The sequence below is a fragment of the Phlebotomus papatasi genome, chromosome 1 (genome assembly GCF_024763615.1).
Source record: "Phlebotomus papatasi isolate M1 chromosome 1, Ppap_2.1, whole genome shotgun sequence".
NCBI lineage: Eukaryota > Metazoa > Arthropoda > Insecta > Diptera > Psychodidae > Phlebotomus > Phlebotomus papatasi.
Window position 1 is genome coordinate 41,373,705 of NC_077222.1, and position 21,693 is coordinate 41,395,397.

Genomic DNA, 21,693 nt, shown 5'->3' on the forward strand with positions numbered 1-21,693 from the left:
AAATGCGCGAAAAATTACGTCAAGCTATGCGTCTGTCAGAGTCGCAAGAGCATAAGTAGACATATAGGCCAAATAAGTTGGTAATGGGGACCTGGTAATGGGGACCTTTTCATAAGTCGACCTTATTGATTTGACCAGAGTATGAATTCTGTGATGCGTGAGTTACTCACGTGAGGAATTCACGCCTCTGAGATCAGCCTTAGTTAGCGTTTTGTAAAGCTATCGTAAGAGCTATACTGTAAAGCAGAGGCGTGCAAGAACTGTTGAAACCGAATAAACGTCAAATGAAACATGTACGTCAATGGTCAAAACGCTACTATTACAAACTTATTTTGACGTTAATTCGGTTTCAACGGTTTTTGCACACCTCTGCTGTAAAGTGTAATTCTTAGGTGCATTAAGTGTTTCACATGGTGATACTTAACATGAAAACTTAACGAAACTCTTACAGCCTCAGTGGATCAGTTGGTAGAGTAGTGTCTCTATGACTGTGAGGTCTCGGGTTCGAAACTCGGCAGCTGCAGATTTTTCAGCAGCCGTATCGAATTAGTCCAGTGAATGGATGAAAAAGTAATGCCTAATGCATTGACAATGAACCGCCTAAACAAGAGAGGCTGGAAGAGAAATGAGTTCGGCATAAAGAGATCTGTCGATACAAATACACATTCACTGCAACTGATCCAACAAAGGCTGGTCTGCCGCAATATAGAAACGGCACTGTATGTGTACCTTAGGCATACAGAAGCCGAGATATGGTGCTGGAGGACCGCCTTGGGGGTTAAGATAGAATGGAGTAATGGGGAGTGTATAATGGGTCCAAATAAGTGGCCTGGGTGCAGCGGAACCGATAAAGGTTAAAGCCGACCCATAGACAAATCTTAATCTTAACGAAACTCTTACAAAAGACGATCCAAAAGTCGTAAGTTTCTCACGTGAAAAACTCACGTATCTCAGAATTCATACCCAGGGCTCCAAAACACCATTAAAGCACCGGTCCTGTCGCACCACCCATTCAGGAAGGACAATAAAAGATCTATTCCAAATTCAAACAAAGATTTGAACTACAAGTGACCTGATAAGCTACAGTATTTGCCTGATTAACTTCCAGTCATTTCTTTCTGTACTGAACCTTGAAGCAATTCTTTCATGGAAACATTTTTTTCTCGAATGCAGAACAAATATTTTAGAAGCATATTTATTGTCCTTGTAGAGCGTATGGCCTATTCGACACATGTCAGCCCAGTCGACTGCCTTGACTCACCAATCCTAATGCTTTATTCCTTTGACACGCCCAACCTCTACCATTTTTATGGGTGCTGAAAGGTTGCTTTGGGGCTCTTATCGTTTCACTCTCATGACGGTTCACTCTCATAAAGTGAAAAATGCGTGGCACCTTCACTTCTCCAATTTCCCTCTAAGTTTATATTTTATTTAGGTGAGCGGTGAGCCCCATCAGGGCTTATATCCTAAAATTATTAGTTATGCACATTGAAGTCAGAGGGAATTGCTTAGAAGCAAAAAATTATTTTTCATTTCCAGTCCGCGGACTTATCAGTCAATTTGAATTGCTGAAATCTACTGGATGATTTCCATAAAAGCTCCTAAGCAAATCTTTAAGCTGTTCACATTTTTTAGACAAAAAGCTGTCATAAGAACTCGTGAGGAATCTCCCTAGAAACTGGAAAAAAATGGTGCAGTACTATGGCTTTTCCGTAGAAACTTCAATGAATGGAATTCGCTTGAATGTAACACGGATATTTCTAGATCTCAATGTGAAACCTACCATCCTCTTTTAGATTATTTCAAAACACGTTTAATGAGGATGCATATTTATAGCTCCTGTTGATTACAGCTGTTTTGGATACTGCTTCGGATTAATACCTATATGATTTCCAAATTTAAGGATCCGAATTCTTATGGGGATATATCCTAATTAAATTTTTGTAAAATAGTAAATGTGACAATTTTTTCAAACGGCACTGTAAGCCCTGCTGTGTATGCAATGCATCCTGCACAATCGTCTATCCCACTAGACTAACTGTGTAGATGGATATGCTTTTTATACGATGGAGAACTTCCACTTGTGCATGTAAATAGCATTGGGGTAATGCGGGTATTTGGGAGGTTTGGGAGGATGCAATGAAGGGGTAGCAAAAAGGGTGGAAGTTTTCCATGCATTCACCAATACATGCATCTATGCCATTCTCTAATAACTTTTGGGAAAATCATCATCGGGTTGGAAACAGAGTCAGTAATGTTGTTTTCAGTACAACGCGACATCTCTGACGGTGAGGACACAAAAGTGCTCCAATATCACCTTCAGGGAGAAGAGAGAGAAAACTCTTGTATATTTTCAATCACTATTGAGATAGCTGATAACACATTTCACACCATCCAGTTTCAACTTATTTTTTTCCGTCTGCCACAAGTCTAGAGTCTCAGCCAATTCGACATAGTTTTTCGTTCAATGTATATCACAAATGTGTTTTACTTTTGTCCTTTGGTTCATCGTTCAATTGAGCTTATTTAAAAGAAAATAGAGACTTTTCTGTTGATTTCTCTCTCTCTGCAATTCACGAGTGAAGCTCTGGCGTGTTTTTCAATTTTCGTGAATTCATGAACTATCACAAAAGAACTTTAGGAGAAAGGGTCGGTTGGCAAGAATAAGTCCAGGAAACACATTCCGACGCTGATGTTCTTGCCAAATGCATAGAATCCTCGTGTTATGTAACGAACCGGTTTCAAGGAAAACTCTCAAGAATTTCACACAAGACACTTTTCAGTTATCTCAAAGTCTTTAAAAGCATTTTTTTTTGGTGCACAAAATACACCGCAATGAACACTTAAGTGTTTTGATGAAGTGATTTAGAAGTGTTAACATTTTGGGCTGAATACACAACAAAAGACACTATATATTCGCGATACTTAGGCTCTGAGTGTTTGAAAATAATTTGCATACTACCCACCAGAAGATTTACTAGCATACAGGTAAGACAATAATTTTATTTAACTTATCGTCTACCAGCACAATGAATTTGCCACGGAAGACGAAATGCATAAAGTGGATTTTACATGAGTAATATTGATTGTTGAGAGAGCATGTGAAATTCACGGTGTTAGTCTCAAACATTTTCACACTGTATTTTGGTGTGATAATCTTCCATGGAAGACAAACAATTTTCACGCTGTGATATTTCATCCTTGCTAGCTCTCTTCAACTGTTGGAATTATCTCTATTTTTCCAATTACACTTAATCCACACATCCTCACCGCCATTAATATATAATTCACATGCCATTGAGAGGAATTTTAGCCGAGAATGCTTTAGCGTCATATTAGGTATACCTTAATTATCATAAATAGTGCCGATATTGGATATATGTGAAATATCCAAATTAATTGACAAAAAAATCTTATATACATTGGCACTGATTTGAAAATACAACTTTAAAAATTTCTCTTAAAGTTCTCATAATTTTCTTCTCAGTGATTTTCTTTTTGGCAACATTGTCTGACATGAAAGACTTCCGAAAGCCCTGAAGATATTGTGTTCGATGAGACAAAAGAATGGTACTTCATTTTGGGTTCGAGGACAACTGTTTATAAAAAAAAAAAAATATTGAAAATTACTACAATACCCAATAAATTTCCTGCAGAAATAGTCAATTTTCTCCTGTATTTGCTTGAATATTATTCATTTGGCATTCAGCTCATTAAACTCTAAGGAAAACTTATTTTATTTAGTGTTTGGTGCCATCTGAACCCATAAAACGCGGTTGTTGCAAAATGTAAAGAGCTTTTACAAGTGAAAGTTGAAGCCACAAAAGCTGTTTCAAATTACCAAATGTTTGCAAAATTCTATTTGATTTTGGTGCTCACTAAATAACTTTAGGAATTTAGTAAAATGTTCTTACACTCTATTTTACGTTAATTTTGAACTTAGACTAACCAAATACTTCAGATCTTTTTTTATAATTGACCGAGTTTAATGATTTACAAAAAAATTGCCTTTTCCCAAATTTACTTCTTCACTAAAAGAAACTCTTTAAATAACTAATTATCAAGGCAATCATCTCCCAGATGGACCCCTAAATAAAAAAAGATAACTAATACAACTAGTGAATATTGCAAAAGGTTTTTAAAGTTTCACCGTTATAAAATGAAATAAAATATGCTGGCACACATCCCACGTCGGAACTAGGCCTTCCTGTAATCCAGATTTCTTGATATGAATTGTTATTTTTTTGTTAGGGCTGGGATTGGGACTGTCAATTTAAAGCCCCATGGAATTAAATTCAGTCAAGCTCAATGGATGAAATTCGAACAAGCTGAATGTTAAAAAAATCCTGGTGATGTAAAGAAGATTTGAACTCGGAACACTTACATCTAGAAGCGCGTTTTCTACCATCCAATCCACTGAGTACTTAAAAAACATTTTTATATTGCTATATTTCTTTAATATTCGTGTCTCGATTTTAAGAAAAGAGGTTCTTGTTTTTGGCCAAGTGCTTTTGATTTCCCTTTGAATCCAGAAACTCCGTTTGCAGTTCAAAAATTAATTTAATTTATTAAGAAAACCACAACAAATAGGGTGCAACCCTCTTACAAATGTGTGGCAGTGAAAGAAGATAAAGATAATTAATAACCGATGGCACTGCAATGGTTTAAAAATTCAAATTTATTTTTTCAAAATCGGATTTATGTAAGTTACCAATTTTTCTTTTAGTATTGTTGAGTAATGTCCTAAACACACTTACGACTGAAGCAGAGAGACAATGTAACGTAATTATAATCAAAATAATGACTAGTTTACATTTCTGTCAGTTTCTAGCTGAATCTGCCTCTTGGCTTAAGCCGAGAAGCGACTTAGTGGGAAACTGATGCGAATTTCTTCTAATAATTATTTTGATTATAATCACGTTAAGCTGTCTCTTTTAGGTTAAGTCGTAGGTTTATCAAGAAATTGTGCAATTTTCTTGAGGTTTCTATTTATTAGTAAGGTATTGAGAGTCAAATTTTGAGAAATTTAAAGAACCTTTATCACGCTCAAGCAATCCAGTAAATTGTAATTTACTTCCAACACTTTCAGGGATTATCTGTAAAGCTTTTCCGCCATAAATTTCCTGGACAATACCTATTGATGAAATGTAATTGGGTATAGGGACACACTCAGAAGCCTTAAATTTACGCGGATACTATATTGCATTAGGATTAGAAACTATTGATTTCAGCAACTTATCCTCGTGAACCATTACTTTTACGAGCATTCCATTTTCCAGGAACTTTTAAATTCCAACGGATCCTTTAACAGAAAAATTTTTACCTTTGTTTATGCTTCAAGTTGTTTGAAATTGTGGAATAACCCCTGATTCTTCACTAAAAATATTAGGCACCAAAACATTTATTAAATTTTTTCACATTTAAAATCCAGTGATCTAGATTTTAATCAAAATTTCCTATATCCTTTCTTATACTTATTACTTTGATGCGTAAGTTGTAATAATATATTTAGGAGAATATTATACTTGTAGATAAGAAAAAAGAAATTTTAATAAAAATATGCTCTAATTTTTTAACGCTTTCTTCTAAACATTATCGTTATCAAAAAAAATTCAGAAGCACTCCTAATTGCATTCTTGCCATTGTATATGATTTTCCTCTCAATTCACTTTTTAGTTATTTCGGTTTAATGAAAAATATTGCATTTTGAAATGATAATCCGGTGATCGTCGGATGAGAGAGAAATCCGACCAGATTTAGGGCAGAATCACATTGACAATAAAATGCTTGCCGTGGCCTCACCGAATTTAAATTTCCTTATATTTATTTTCACCTAGTGCCACCGAGTACGAGATAAGGTAATACGGTAATCGAGAATTTGCGTAAAAATTTCAATGAAAATACGAAAATTAAAGAAATACGGTGAGCATTTTACTGTCAATGTGATTCTGCCCTTAAAGTTCTTTTCCCCATTTATTCAAAAATTTGGCTAAAAATGCTTGCATTACTTCCTGCAATTCTGTTTCCAAATAGAATTTACATGTATTCCCAATTGGCCTTCATTAAGAATCTCATCGATATAAGCCGAGCTTTAGGCTTATTATGGATTTACTATAAAATACATTTTTAATTGAAATAAGGTAAGATGTTCTCACTGTTTCAGATGGTCGAAGAAAAACACAAAGAAGTAGGGTGAAAGGAACGTCTATTGACACTTTAAGAACTCGCGTCAGCACCTATTGACACCCTACTCTGTATCATTTGGGATATGAACTTTGAACATCTCTGTTTATAGTAAAAGGTATATTACAGAAAAAACGTTATATTACTCATATTTTACTAGATACATAATTTTCAACATTTTGACAAAAGTGTCAATAGGGGTTCCCGGTCGAACAGACGTTCCTCCGACCCTAAGACTTTACATTCAAGAGTACTTCTTCGTTATTTTTTCCTTTTACCATCTAAAACTGTAAGGAAATCTTAAAGTTTCAAATTGTTAGCTTATCATCAATTATTGTTAATTACGTGATAATTATGTGTAAATCTCTTGGAAAAATTAAAAAAAAAATCACATTATTCGAAGATCTGAACGTTCGAAGGGAGACTACCTTCCTCTAGGTCTAGATAATAAAATTCAATACAAAACTAAAAGAGAAAATAGTATAAACCATATTGATTCTAGAGACAACTCATCTAGTTAAAAAAAATGTAATTTTCTGTGTCCTTTGACATGTGGAGTGGCAACATTTTTAAATAAAAAAAAACATTGCCTGTTTTTTAGTTACATTTACCAAGTTACTTTTTAAATAAACCCAAAATTAACTACACTAATGGCACTATTTATATAACAAAATTATTTTTTTCAAAACTTTTCTCTTTTTTAAAAATAATTTTATGCAATTAGGACTAGTAAAGGCAAATAAAATCGCATTATAGTGTGTTTTTGGATGTCATATCAAAAATTGTGTGTATTCATACAACTCCAATTAATATACTAATTTAATTATATTCAGGGATTAAACGTTTTTGGTGGGCAAAATATGATGTTTAGTTGAACGTAAATTTTATCACAAAATACTTTAAAAATCTGGAATATTAATACGACTGATAACTTCTTTCTTTATATTTTTATATCTGTTATTAGTCCCTTCACTGACTGAGAGAAATCCGAAAAAGTTAAAATAACATTCCGGAAATGTTTCTTTTACCCTGCAGTATTGATCCGAAATCGGTGTAAATATTATGCTTTTGATGTGTGTTAGGTGTTAAAGTTACACTTTTTCATATTAATTTTACCCGTAAAAAGGTGTATAATTAACACTAAAAAATGTTGATATATTTTTACGCCTAAAAAGTGTTAAGTTATGAGGAAAAAAGTTAATCGCACCCTCGTTTTTTTCTCAGTATTAGATTAGACGATAAGAGATAGAGACTTTGAGTATGTAGGGGACCCCTTCATAAGTTTCTCTTTTCAAATACAATATGTGCATTATTATTAATTAGTGATATTATAGCTTCTTGAAAAGAATTAATACTTCAGGAGAGGTTTGGGTTTAAATGGATTTAAGCTCGTTAGTTTAGTTCAAATAAAAAAATTGTACATAAACCGTAAACTTAAAAGAAAAGTACATTTGTACAAAAATTTTAAGTAATAAAATAATCTGAGAAGGACATTTTCTCCAAAACAGTCACTTTACAAGACATTTATAAAATTAATTTCACTTGTCTTCTAAAAAGTGTAAATTTTAATTTACTGGAAGCGGAATATAAATTAAATCATTTCTGACTTAATTAGCTTCAAAAAATTATGTACATTTTTACATATTTTTGCAGCAAGGAAAGGGTAGTGAAAAGAAGAATTCAGAGTACTAGCATAATTAATATATTTCCTCATAGAGACTATTAGAAAATCTTGTTAGGAAATGATGTGAGTTTATTAAATGAAAGGCTGTATTTTATTATGTAGGTTTATTTTTAAAGTGATAAAACAATTGTTCTCCCCAATTAAATTTAAAATTTATCGTTTTAATAGATATACCATTGTAAAATACCATGTGCCATTAAGTAAGACTGATCGGTTGCAATTTTAGTTTCCACACATTGTGTCAATATTTGGGGTGGGCGTGAGGTTATGAAAGTACCATTTTCACAAACATTTAGTGTGGTCAAACAGTTGGTGATAATTAATATTAGTAAGTTATGCCAAAGAGGTTAATAAATGGAGTTAAATGGAGCTGTTTTTGTATCATGCAAGTGTATTTACATATCTATCATATTGCAACATATTTTCCAAATGGTTTTCTTCCTAATTACCGATAAGGCTATTTTCAATGCATAATTTTACATAGTGTAAGTCAGATATATTATTTCATGTTAATGTTTTCCTAATACTCGTTATTTTTTTAAGGAAAGAGATTTAGGTTCCGTTGAAATACTTGAACTTTACAGTATAAGAAATATTATTTGTTTTAAGAGAAATCTTTGCAGCTTCGTACAGAAAATAAAGTCCGAGTTTCAAGATTTTATACCGTAGTAAAACAAAAACATGAATGAAAATGAAGTCTCATTTTGATGTGGAAGTGCTTGTTTTTTTTTCGAGTTTTTCGTGAAAAATGTTTGTTATCTTTCTAAGTTATATGAAGTATTCTAAAGAATCCATCGATTAGTCAAATATGCCAGAGCTGCTTGCGCAGTGTGGCCCAAAGCAGTGAAGAATTCCCAAATGCGGTGCTCAATACGTACTTTTCCAAAGCTGCAAAAGCCCAATTTTCCCGAGCTGCCAAAATAGTAGGGTTTGTGAGTTATTCACAGAAACACAAAAACAGCTCCCTTCGAGCAAAAGATTTTTATATAAATATAAACACTAATAACCCACTATAACTCGTAATAGTTGCTTTTTCCTAGAAGATACTTGAAATTCAGTAAAATATATACATAAAATACATAAAATATTACACATCAAAATTATAGTTTTTGTTTTAATTTTCACTTCTTGACCTTAGGGAACAAGCCCTAGGCTCCCATTTTTTTTTCAAAATATGTGAGGTGTTTGGCAAGCTATTAGATATACTAAAAATTTAGTGATTACGAGGCTTCCAATGGTATCAAGCATGGGCACTTTCCCTTATCTGTAGATCCTTCGCTACGTTTTAACTCAACTGAAAAAGGTGTTGTATAGAATTCTTTTATCATATACTAGAACATTTATTAAACACATTTGATTTTAAATACATAATTTAACAGATTAGGGTGTATTTGGGCAAATTCAGACAGGTGAAATGTTTTTTTAAGACTCCACGTTAATGAACTGTAATTGTGGTAACTTTAACTCAGATAATTTCTTTTGAGCATTGAGTGTTTGATAATGTGTTGCATATTTTTCACAGATTAATTTATAATTAAAGTCATGCATGCGTGAAATTAGCTCACCCTCCCCTATACCGGCATTAAAAGTCTTCGATTTATATCCATTGATATTTACTATACTTTATTGCACATGGTTTGGGACTGACAAACTCGACAAACTCATTACTTACATAATGACATAATATTACATTAAAACTCTCGCTCTTGATATGGCCTAGGCTCTTTACTAGATATTGTGATACACTATTATTGTTATCTATTGTTTGAAATAATGAGTATAAAATAAATATAGATTCTTTTGAACCAAGGATATATAATATATACAGTGGCGGCCAAAATAATAGAATCACTTTGCAAAGCTTATATATATTTTTTAACTTCTGTATTTTTTCCCCAATTTGCTGATTTAATTCTGAAAAATAATTCAAATTATTAGAATCGTAGAATAAGGATTGCTTTGGACGCTAGAGGTCACTATTTTACACAGGATACGTCAATATTGAAATTCAGTTCGTCCAAAAAGAAATGGAAAAGTGTCGTTTATGGTTTCTAAATATGAGTTTATTTAAACTTATTCGATATATAGACCACATTCTTTAATTTAAATAAAAGTGATCTTATCGTATTGTTCAAATCAAATTTCACTATTGACGTATTCTGTGAAAAACTGAGACCTCTAGCGGCCAAAACAATGCTTATTTGACGTAAGGTAATTATTTGAACATTTCTATATTAAAATTATCTCAATGAATTGGAATAAACAAAAATGCTAAATATGTAAAACAGTGGTCTTTGTGGAGCTGATTCTATTATTTTGGCCTCCACTGTATATATGCTGATATAGATATCTTTTATGATTTATCGAATGTTTTCCATAAAATTTTCTGTCCAGAAACAAGAGATCCTGAATAAATCGAAGCTAGCACTTTTTCGGTATTGTTCAATTAAATTTAATATCATTACTATAATAAAGATAGTGTATCTTGCATTACTAAGCAGTTTAACCTACAATTTAAATTACAATAATTGTATGAAATCGACGAATATTTGGAAACTAGTCTCTGACATGTTAATCTCAATGAAAGATGTTATCAATGAAATGCACAAGAAGAGATTAGATACTCTGTGAGGACTTATCAGAGAAATTCTACCACATTTCTCGTCGTTGAAATGAAGAAGGATAGCTCTTAATTTAGGTGGGTTTGTTGTTTATGAGATTGGTTCTTGTTTTTCATCAATGATAGCCCCTTGGTGTTTTTCATAGCAAAACAGTTGGATAAGTTAGAGGACGGAAATGGAAGAAAATTCACACAAAATGTGCATGCAAAAGGTGGTAAAATGCAGATGTATGTATGTAATCATGGGATGGTGTACAGAAATACTCCACCTTGTGCAAAAAAAAGCCATTCAGTTTGAGGCTGCACGAGCAGCAAAGCATCAAGGAAAAATGTTAATAAATTCGCTTTGCACAAGAGTCACACAGACTTGTCTTCCACTTTCTGAGGTGGATTTTTCCACCATAGAGGACGAAAAGATGTGACCACTTATGTAATTGTTGGAAATAATATGCATAGTGGTAATTTATTTGTAGTTGCATAAATAGTGACAGGTTTCTTTATGAATTTTAATATTAAATTGTCTGTTCTTGTGTGATTCTCTATAAATTAACTTCTCACGGCCGTAATTGAAATTTCGCACCGGAAATACTTCCTCTTATTGCCACCCCATCAAAAACAAACAACACAAATATTCCATTCTTTATATTCTACTTGTTCTCTTCTTAAATTATGAAAACAGAGTGAGGTTAGGAATAAATGTTCAAACAGGATACGATTATTACTCAGAAAATTCTGTATTTACTTCCGGGAAAAAGTTCAAATTTTTAATATCTTTATTTAGTTAGTTTGAAATATAGTTTTAGTTTGAAAGGCTTTGTATATATCTTAAATAAATGAGACTTGTTAGTCATCTAAAATAAGGAAAACTTATTCATCACCTTATTCAGTTGAATTTTTAAAATATTAATTTTCCTCAGAGTTCTCGGAGTCTCTAACAGGTTGTCAGAGATATGTATGGCCTGGTGTTGTTCTGATGAAACACAATGTCCTTATTATTGGCTAATTCTGGACGCTGTTCATCCAAGATTAAATATATTGGACGTTAAAAGTAGCACAGTAGATGATTTTCTTCCAAATCTTTTGGCAGTTACCCTTGGATTGGTATTCATTGGAGTTTCTTCGTGGGTCCTCGCTTTTAACCCTTTAAGGACGATTGGAACACCGGTGTCCCATAAAGAAAATAATTTTTCCTGACTACCTAAGTTATTTTTTCTTAATGTTTATACGTAATTGCAAAGGAGAAGGTTGAAGGAATCTAGGATATTTTCTGGAAGACTCCAGCTATTTGCTATATAGTAAATTTGTAAGCTCAAAAATGACGAATTTTTAAATTCTCATAATGAAAATAAATTTTAAATATTTTTTATACTTCCAATTTTTTTTAAGCAAAACCTTTTTGGGAAAAAAAACTACAATACTCAAACATAATATTTTTCATTAGATAGAAAATTATCATTCATTAGTATTGTCAAAAAAAATACTTAAATTTTTAGGCTATTTTTGTCCCTATCGTTCATAGAGACAAAAAATACACCAAATCAGACTCTATTGGCTTTTCGAAGGTCAGATATAAGACCTTTTACTGGATTTGTTCATTGGTTTAATTTTTATTGATGATTTTCGGTCCGCGAAAACTGTCTCGTCGTTAAAGGGTTAATCGGTTTCGAACAACATAATCTCAGATCATGTAATGGAAATGGTAAACCAGCTCTTAGCAAACAAAGAGAAAATTCGAATCTTTTGAACGTTCACTGTGTGCGAACTACGCCTACATTTCCCTATGATAATGTCATTTATCTTCACAATTGGTTTGTTGAGCTAGATTGCGTGAATTCTAGTTCCGTTTAAGAAGAGGAGAAAAAAGTCGTATATTTCAAAGGTACCCCAGTTCAAGGGTGCCCTATTTTCTCCTACCAAAAAAGCTAAAAACTTTATCTAAAAATGATAGTTTATCTGCTTTAAATTATCGAAATTAAATGATCTTGACTAATATGAAAAGGTCTCAGAACCACAACAATTTAATCCATGTGATACGTTCAGCACGTGACAACGCCTAGAGACCAAACGGATAGAATAAGAGACTTGGAATCTTTGGGGCACACTTATATAGATCGACCCAAGAAACGTTAACATGACCCTCGTTTTTCCCGCACTCCTCGCCTGCCCCTTCAAAACCAAGTTTATTGGGATTATTTGAAAACGCATCGTCCAATTTTTTCTTAGGTTGCCTAGCCGAATATTTCGTCCAATAAAATACTTTTAAGTCTTTCCTGATAACGGTTTTCCAAGACTAAATGCAAAAAAGCTTATACAGAGCGTTTTCTCAATCTAATGGTTCATCTTTGGATTTGTTAGAAAGGTCTTGGAATTTCAGATGAAGTCTAAATTAAGATTGTACCCAACCGATTACAAACCGTTTATTTATTCTTAAATATAATTTATTTTTATCATAAATTCAATTGTATTACACCTAAGGTATTAATGGAAGAACTTTTGAGTGATTTGAAATCGGTTCAAATCAGTCGTAAACCGGTAAACGGTAAATGACTTTCTGTAGTGTCTAAATTACAAATTCGAGCATTTCGCAAAGCGTAGGATGCTTCGGCACCTGATTTTTTAGACAACTGATATGGTACTTAAACATTCTGTTCAGCTCTTTCGTTTATTAGGTTGCTTTCAAATAATAACTCTTAAGACATCCTTAATCTATTCAAAGTACAAAAAGAAACAGAGTTGTAAAAAATTAAATTTGGTCTGAAAAATCACATTTAATTTTGCACTGCTTATTAACTTTTGTCTTTCGAAACATGTATAAGTAAAAAATTATTTTCTTACTCATATATTTTCTAAATACTTGAGCTTAAAGGATTAGGGTAAGTGTGCCAAATTTCGGCATAGTTGCATGCAAACGTCAAAGTCTCAAGTTTGAAATGTAATATTTTAAATTCAAATTGATTTTTTTTATTCTTTCTTCTTAAAGAGTGTTGCTTGGAACCTTGTAAATGGTTCACCGTCTTTATTTACTCTAAAATCATTCTTAATACATTTTAAAATAAAGAAAAATATAGACATAGCTTTGGTGCCCTATTTCGGCCACCTTCGTTCTCATAATTCCTTGGCCTTCGGGAATTCTTCTAATTCACGTCATCTCGTTTGTCGAAGCTACATTTTTTGTTATTCTTTTGCATTGTATAATCTCTAGAGTACGTAAAATCTAAAAGTTCATGGAAATTCGAAGAACAAAAAAAGTGGCCGAAATTGCAAGCTGGCCGGAATTTGTCACACTTACTCAAATACTGGTCTTCAGAGAGGTTTACAATATAATTTTATTAATACCAGCAGCACCAGCAGTTATTCGCGTCATTTAGATGTGCAGAGTTTAGTGTGTCGAACATTTTAACTGATTCTGCTTAGGGGGAATCGAGGTAAAATTACCCATAGGTAGGATTAGACTGATAACTGTTATAGTTTGTCTTAGAAACAATATTGAGCAAATCACTTATTTATTCAGAATAATTAAATTCTTCTCTACGGAAGGAAAAAAAATAATATGTGGTCTAAATCTGCCTCGGCCTCCTCCAAAAGAGTGATTAACAAGATTTCACACTGAACGATGAAGAATTTTGAAAAAAAAATGCGAATTCCGATTTTAGTAAACTCCATTTTAATGTTCGAACTTTACCGAGAGAGTAGTTTATATAATTCCTCGATGTTTTGACCCCCCTAAACTCTCCCCCTCTTACTTCCGGGGATTATTTCGACGCTTTCATTCCATACTATGCTATCTCAGAATGACAACATTTCAGGAGACGCTTGAAATTGGCGATTTCTATGCTGCGTGGGTAATTTTTTTTTTTTTTTTGAAAAAAATGGATTATCTCGTTACCCGGATGTCGGATGACCACAAAATTTTCACTAGTTGTAGATCTCGGAACAACATATTTTTCGGAGTAATAAAATACTAAGTTGACTTAGCATAGTATGGAATGGAGCCGTCTATTTGTCTAACCATATCTTCGCATTACAGACGATTTCTGAGGAATCGTCTATAAATCAGAAATAAGAAATCAGAGGTCAAACAGTTAGAGACAGCAACTTGAAACCTTCGGGGAATCCTGTATAAGTCCATTCAAGGACCATTAATATGACCTTTATTTCCCCTGCAAAGACATGTTTTTCTGTAAAATTAAATAAAATATTATTGCTTTCAATTGCGTTAGTTGTAGAATCCAAGAAAAATAGTGAAATAGGAAGGAATTTACTGTTGCAATGTGAAACATGTTGTTTAAATTATTGTACTTATAGAAAAATAATTTTCACTCTACCCACACAACTTAGTTGTATTAATAGAGAAATAATATTTTCCAGCACGTCTTATTGTGTTGAATGATTGAAAATCTTTCAATCTTCTTATGCAAACATATCGCTGATAAGTTTTTAAATGTTGTTTTTCACTCAATTCCTTCCAATTCCCTTATTTGTCTTTTTTCAAATCGCATTCAAACCAACTTGAGCTTTTTCACCATCTCAACCACTTTAAATCCCTTTCTGCAGTGTCTTCATTCTATTGTTGCATCTGAAATTTTTCTGCACACTAAGTATATATTTGCCACAATCAGTCAATAGAATGGCTGCAAGGAGTGAAAACAAGTGGAAAGCAGAAAACTTTGGCGCTTTTTTATGTTTCTTCCTCATTTTATATTCGAATTTATACGGCATTTGAGCAAAGGTTTCACAATTGGTTGATAAATGTTAAGAATATATTGATTTATGACTTGAAATCTAAAACCTTCATGTATCTTTTCTTTTAAGATATATTCTCTTCGAATTGTGTACAAATATTACTCAATTTCTAGTTAATTAGTTAACTTCTAGAAAGCTTGTAATGCTATAATTGCACTTTTCATGAAGTGTACTTTTTTATTTCTTATTCATTCCTGGGCTTAAAATCACCAAATAGCATGATGAAATTGCTAGGCCGATTAAAAAACAAGTTAAATACATAATTCTTAAAAAAAAAGTACTAGAATGACATATTCTTAGGAGGAATGGAGTATTTCATAACACTTTCGTTTTATCACATTAGGGTAAGATGAGATAATTTGAAATCATGTCTAATTTGGAACCTTGAGACTTCCTAACACTTTTAGATGACGAAAGGAAAAACAACAAAGAAGTACTCTTGAACAAAGTCTTGTACTTCTTTGCGCTTTCCTTTTTCTATTTGACTATCTGAAATAGTGAGGAAATCTCAGAATTCCAAAATAGATGCATGATTCCGAATTACCTCATCTTTCTCTGAAGCTGCAATTCTCGAATGTAAAGGCCCAAAAAGACTCAAGTTGATTCTCAAGACTTTGTCTGTAATATTTGGCTGCAAAGATTTATTACAAATTATCACACACGTAATCCTCTATTGCGAAATTTTATAGACTAAATATAATCGAGGATTAGCCTGAGTCTATATATGGGCCTTAGGATGATAAAATTTTAAGAGGATCCCACAGGCTAAAGAGGATCCCACCTTGAAAGAATCCGTAGTCTTTTGCCATTCGGTCAATGTTGTAAGGGTATTTCTTGAATAACAGATCAAAATCACGGATTATAGAATATTCTGATATTTTTTTCTGTTTGGCGTGAAAGCAAATTCAATTTTCCATGGTGGCGAAGTGTTATATAATATTCTTTATAGAGGTCAGATTTTGTATATGGTATGGTTCTATCTCATGGTCAATAGACCAGCGAGATAAATAAACATTAGAGTTGATAAATTACAAAGATAAAATGACCAGTAAATTGCCAAATTTTCAACTATTGTCAAGTAAAGTAGGGTACACACCGAAAGAAAATAATTCTGCAAGTTTGTGAAATAAAATCATACATTTTGCTCTCAAGTTGACGGGGAAAGATTGTATGGTTGTACTCCAGAATTCAATCTTCCCCGCGAAAACAATGTTTCGCAAGTAATACCTCATATCTTATCACGTATGAGACACAAGGACAATATTTGTTAAAAAGGATATTTTAATTTTGCACGAGCTCCCTGAAAATTTGATAGATTTATGATGAGCCTATCAGAACTCTCGTCGAGAATCGGTCAAGCTCTGCAGTTATGAGGGAGCTTGGCAGAAGTATTGTGAGGAAAGCCGATCTTAGTCGTTCGGCTAAATTATTATCGGTTTTCTAAGCTGTTTCATTCCTATTCTCACCTATGGCCATGAGATTTGGGTAATGACCGAAAAAGTAAGATCGCGAGTAGGGGAAAGTGCCCATGCTTGATAACATTGGAAACTTCGTAATGATTAAATTTTTCCTATGTTTCTCAATAAACTGGACTCCGCAATATATTTTAAAAACTGGCCAATTTCCCATAGTTTTTAAAATATGGTTGCGATGAGTTACATATAATATTGTGAAACATAGAAAATTTAGTCATTACGAAGCTTCCAATGGTATCAAGCATGGGCACTTTCCCCTCAACTGTATAAAAGCTCTCAACTGTATATGCAGCTTTGATTGGAGCTGATGACATCATGGATGATCGATGATTTTTTCAAAGAAACACCAGAAAAACGAGATACAAATTTAAAAATATCTAACGGACAAAATTAAAATAAAAAAAAGAAACCGTTCCTCAACCTCTGGACTGCCAAAGAGTTTAGTGCGAACAAAGAAGAGATCCCAGGAGCCTCTAACATTCCTATTAATTGTAAATTTGTTTCCAAAATAGTGAAAAAGTATTGTAGTATTGTTGAAAACGTGCCCCCACATTGTCCATATGCCCTGTACCTATAGTGTTGACGTTAATTGTTTTGAACGAATCTCAGGAGAGAAATATTAGACTCGAGTAAGTTGGGAAAAAAGAACTATGAAAAGTATGAATAAAGAATGGCTCTCTCTCTTTTGCTCCAGTCACTGGTGAAGGCTCGGAGCCTGAGCCGAAAGCTTTGAGAAAAGTTGATGAGTTTTCCTTGAGAGATCCCATTTCCCGACGACTTCCGGTTTCCCCATCAATATAGTTATCCTCACGTCGGTTTTTGCATCACAACTATTGTGAGGAGGCGTCGACCTCGATAGACAGACCTAGGACAAGGCGGCTGAGTCAAATTCAGGATCTTGCCTAGGAGCGTCTTGGGATCAAGCTCGAATATCTTCCTGAAGTGGCGGAGGATCGATAGGCGTGGGCTGTTAACCTTGATGACATAGGTCCGCGACCTCAATAACGGTTGAAAATGATGATGATGATATGATGAGTCTATACTTAAAGGAAATTTACCACTTTACAATTTTCCTGAATACCACTTCCCTCTATTTAAAAAAGAATGTACTTCTCAAACAATTTCTAGAAGTGGATATGATTAAAACTGCTGGGGCAAATTTAGTCAAGCTTTGGATAATCTGTAAGGTTTTATTCCTGTACGACTTTGAAGAAGATAATTTTTGTCTATCCTAACAAGAAAAGTACTTAAATTAAGTGTGTTAAAAATATTCCATAACCAAGGCTCAAATTTTCAATGGTTTTTTTTGTATATCCAAAATAAATTCTTGAATTTTTTAAAAACTTTATATGATTAAGGGGGTTCATGTTTCTGTTATCTTGCAAAATATCGGATTTTGAAATTTTCTCTTTGACAAGTTTTGTTCCATTATTCCCTACACTTATTTTTCAAGACACTTCTTCGCATTTTAGGTGGAGAGGCCAAATTCTCCATTCAGTAAATCAACAGTAAACGGCCGAAAATTTTGTCTGGTTACATTCGCCAAATTGCAGTCGTGACTTGAACAATTACAACACTAATTTCAGAACCTGTCTTGAACTTTAACAGAGGCTATAGCAGATTGGGCAACATTTTGATAAAAATCGTCAGTGAAAATGAGATTTGGTTAGTATTGGTACATAATCAAAACGGAAATAGAAAATTGTTAATTCTTAAAAAAAAAAAACAAAAAATATTACCGGCAAAGAAAAAGCTAAGGTGTTATGAAACATCGTGGAACTGTCAGTTTGATTTAAAGGGATTTCCGATTGCTTTTCACTAATCAAAATGGATTTTATTCACCAATATTGTTTTTTCTGCATTAGACAAGATCATGCAATGGTTTGTTATTGCTTCTTTTAACTAAACTTGTCGATCTGCTAACTTTGGACTTATAAGCTTGAATATTCTATAATGAGAACGTAGCATTATATCGTTGTGGAACTGCCTAAAACCCTAAAAAAACAGAGACAAAAAATATGCTAAAGAAAGTTGGAAAATATGGACTATTCATTACTTGATCAACAAAAGGTTACTTGGAAAATGTGTTAAAAGTTCGAAAAGAATGGAAAGGCACTAAAAAAGTGAAAAATAATTTTATTACCATTGTTTTTATTATATATAAATATTGATTACAATTAATACGAGGAAGACTTCAATTGCAATTGCCAAAAGAACTGCAGGCAACATTTTTATATACAGAAGTATACTTTATGTTTCAAAAGGGTTCGAATTACATCCTTTCTGGCAAGTTTTTGGCACTTGTCCCACATGGAAAGTTGTGCTGTATACATTGTACTCTGTTTGCTGTAAAACTTGGCAATATCTACACAATTCTGTATTATGTATATAACACAGTATGTGCCGAATTTTGCCTTACAAATTAAGGGGGTTATTTAACTTTGCAAATTTTTTGCTTAAATTATTACTATGATACAGAGAAACCATCGTTTGGCAAAAAGATTGATTTGATTTATTTTTTGTTTAAAGTCTGCCCATAAAGATCAAGTAAAAAGTACATAAACGTTGCTATACCTTTTGTTATGCTCCTTCAAAGTATTTTTTCAATCATTAAAGTCATTCTCACAAATTTTCACAAATTGACTTTTTGAAAAGAACAACACTTAATCATAATTCAGGAGAAAAGGGGTACAAACAATTTTCTAAATATAATTCCTTGCCAAGAAGAGCAGGACTATATAAAGGAAAACTTCTCTATCTCAAGTAATTCTTCCAAAATTAATCTGAAATACTTCGGTAGATCCGACTCCTAGGAGCTTTTCCTAAAACTAGAGGCTATTGATAATTTCTGCTTAGAATATTTTGTAACTTGAGAATTAACAGAAAGATTGATGTTAATAATCAATACTTTTACCACTTTTAAATACAGATTTCTAGAAAACAATTTTTTTTACTGCTTGAACTCCACAAAGAGAGCAGTATAATCCATTGATTTTGAGCTCTTTCGACTTTTTACTTACACCCTAAGGAGTCGTATTATGGTAAAATTTTGGAAATCTGAAGTTTTGTTTTGACTTTAAGCAGTTTGCCCGTTCGTCCGTCCGTCCGTCTATTCGCCCGTCTGTCTGTCCGTCTATCAGTCAGTCTGTCTGTCCGTTCGTCTGTCTGTCCGTCTGTCCGTCCGTCTATCCATCCTGTTATCACCAGCTCTAGAAGCCAAACGGTTGGAGATAGAGACTTGGGACCCTCGAGGACCCTCCCATAAGTCAACCCAAAGATCATTAACATGCCCCACATCTTCCCCCATCCTTCCCCTTCCTCTCTAAAATCATGTTTTTGGGCTTTTGTATCGTGTTTGGGCTCTTTGGAAATACGTTAGAATTTCTGACAAGAATGAACCGATGCAAATCGGTTCTGAACTGGTTCATCAATCAATTTTATTATTTCTCAGATATTTTTAGATATTCATGAAACCGCTAAGTTAAGTAGCCCCCTTATTTGTCTCATTATTATTGATTATACTAACATGGGAGTGTCCATGTCCAAAATATATTATCCATTCCCATTATTTCCTTCAAAAACATTTTTTTGGCAATTAGTGTGATTTCCTTTGCTTTTTTTGCAGAATTCTGTTGGTATTTTTTATATACAGTGGGTAACTGCTAATTGTGTACTTGAAATATGATTCGCTTTAAAAATCTTTATAAGTTTGATTACATGAATTATAAAGGCCAATGGAGGATTTCCAGAAAATGCCACTTGTAACACAATGAAACACAAAGAATTTCGTTTTTGTACTTATTTGTTAAATAATATTGTTTAATTAAGTCTTTTCATTAAAAAAGAGGAGAGAGACATTAAATGTAAATTCAAGAAATAATCCTTCAGCATTTTCCCGAAATTGAATTTTTCACAATGAAAAGGTTTTATATAACTTTCAGCTTCTTTTAGGGATGCTCTATAAAAATTCTCATGATAGGGAAATTACATTCTCTCGATTTTATAGGAAAACAATAATAATTAAATATGTTTCAAAATATTTTTAGCCATAATATATTTTACAATAAAAACAACATTCTCAATTAGATGATTAGATAGTAACAATTAAACTATTGTTTAGATTTATAGCCTGTATTGATACTTGAAATAATAAATCAACATAAAATATGTTTGACTGTTTAATACATTAATATAGAATAGCATTTACATTTACCACGAATTAAATTAAACGGTAATCAGTTTCATAAATTTAATAAAAACTTGTATAGGGAAAAGGGTTAAATATATGTTTCTATTTTACAAAATTAGAGGTTTATTTTTAAGCTAAATATATTTGAGATTATTTAAACAATTTTTACATTCAGTATTTTTTAAGTATAATTAATATCCTTATAATTTTGTAATAAGGCAACATAGAAAAATATAAATCCTGATTTAGCAAAAATTTTTCCGTATATTTTAACCCTTTAAGGACGATTGGGTCACCGGGTGACCCAAAAATGAAATTTTTTCTACGGCCATCTAAAGCTGTGTTTTGTCCTAAAGAGTGAGAAAAAACGTTTTTTGCTGACCCACAAATTTTGACCCTCTCGTCCTTAAAGGGTTAATAAGAAATTATTTTTAAATTCTGAGATTTATCACGAGCAATAATATTTATAAGTTTTAAAATTACTTCGCAAATAGCTCAAATTTATAATTTAAATGTGAAGTCCCTTATAGTTGTTTATATTTTGTTCTGAGTAATAAAAATTGGTTTGCAATGAATGACCTTATGATATTGAACTAAAGCGAAAAGGAAGGTCAGTAGATTGAAATCCTGCCGAAGGTTTACCAAATGTGTAAATGCCAAATAGCCAATTAATCTGCAATTTAGTCCCATACAATAAATTGTATCTTCACAACTGATATGCCAAAATAAAAATCTAATGATAAGAGCAGATAAGCTTATGGGTAGATTTGGGCAGGCAACCTCGAAATAAATGCAAAAA

The 21,693-nt window shown here is 32.8% G+C and overlaps 1 protein-coding gene across 1 annotated transcript in view; it reads left to right on the top strand.

Moving 5' to 3' along the window:
- The first annotated feature begins 2,264 nt into the window (after positions 1 to 2,264).
- The window catches only part of LOC129799756 (sex determination protein fruitless), a 205,680-nt gene continuing 186,251 nt past the window's right edge, over positions 2,265 to 21,693 (top strand). The window contains exon 1 of the mRNA XM_055843954.1: positions 2,265 to 2,988. The gene's annotated coding sequence lies outside the window, so the exon portion shown is untranslated. The remainder of the gene's footprint in view (positions 2,989 to 21,693) is intronic.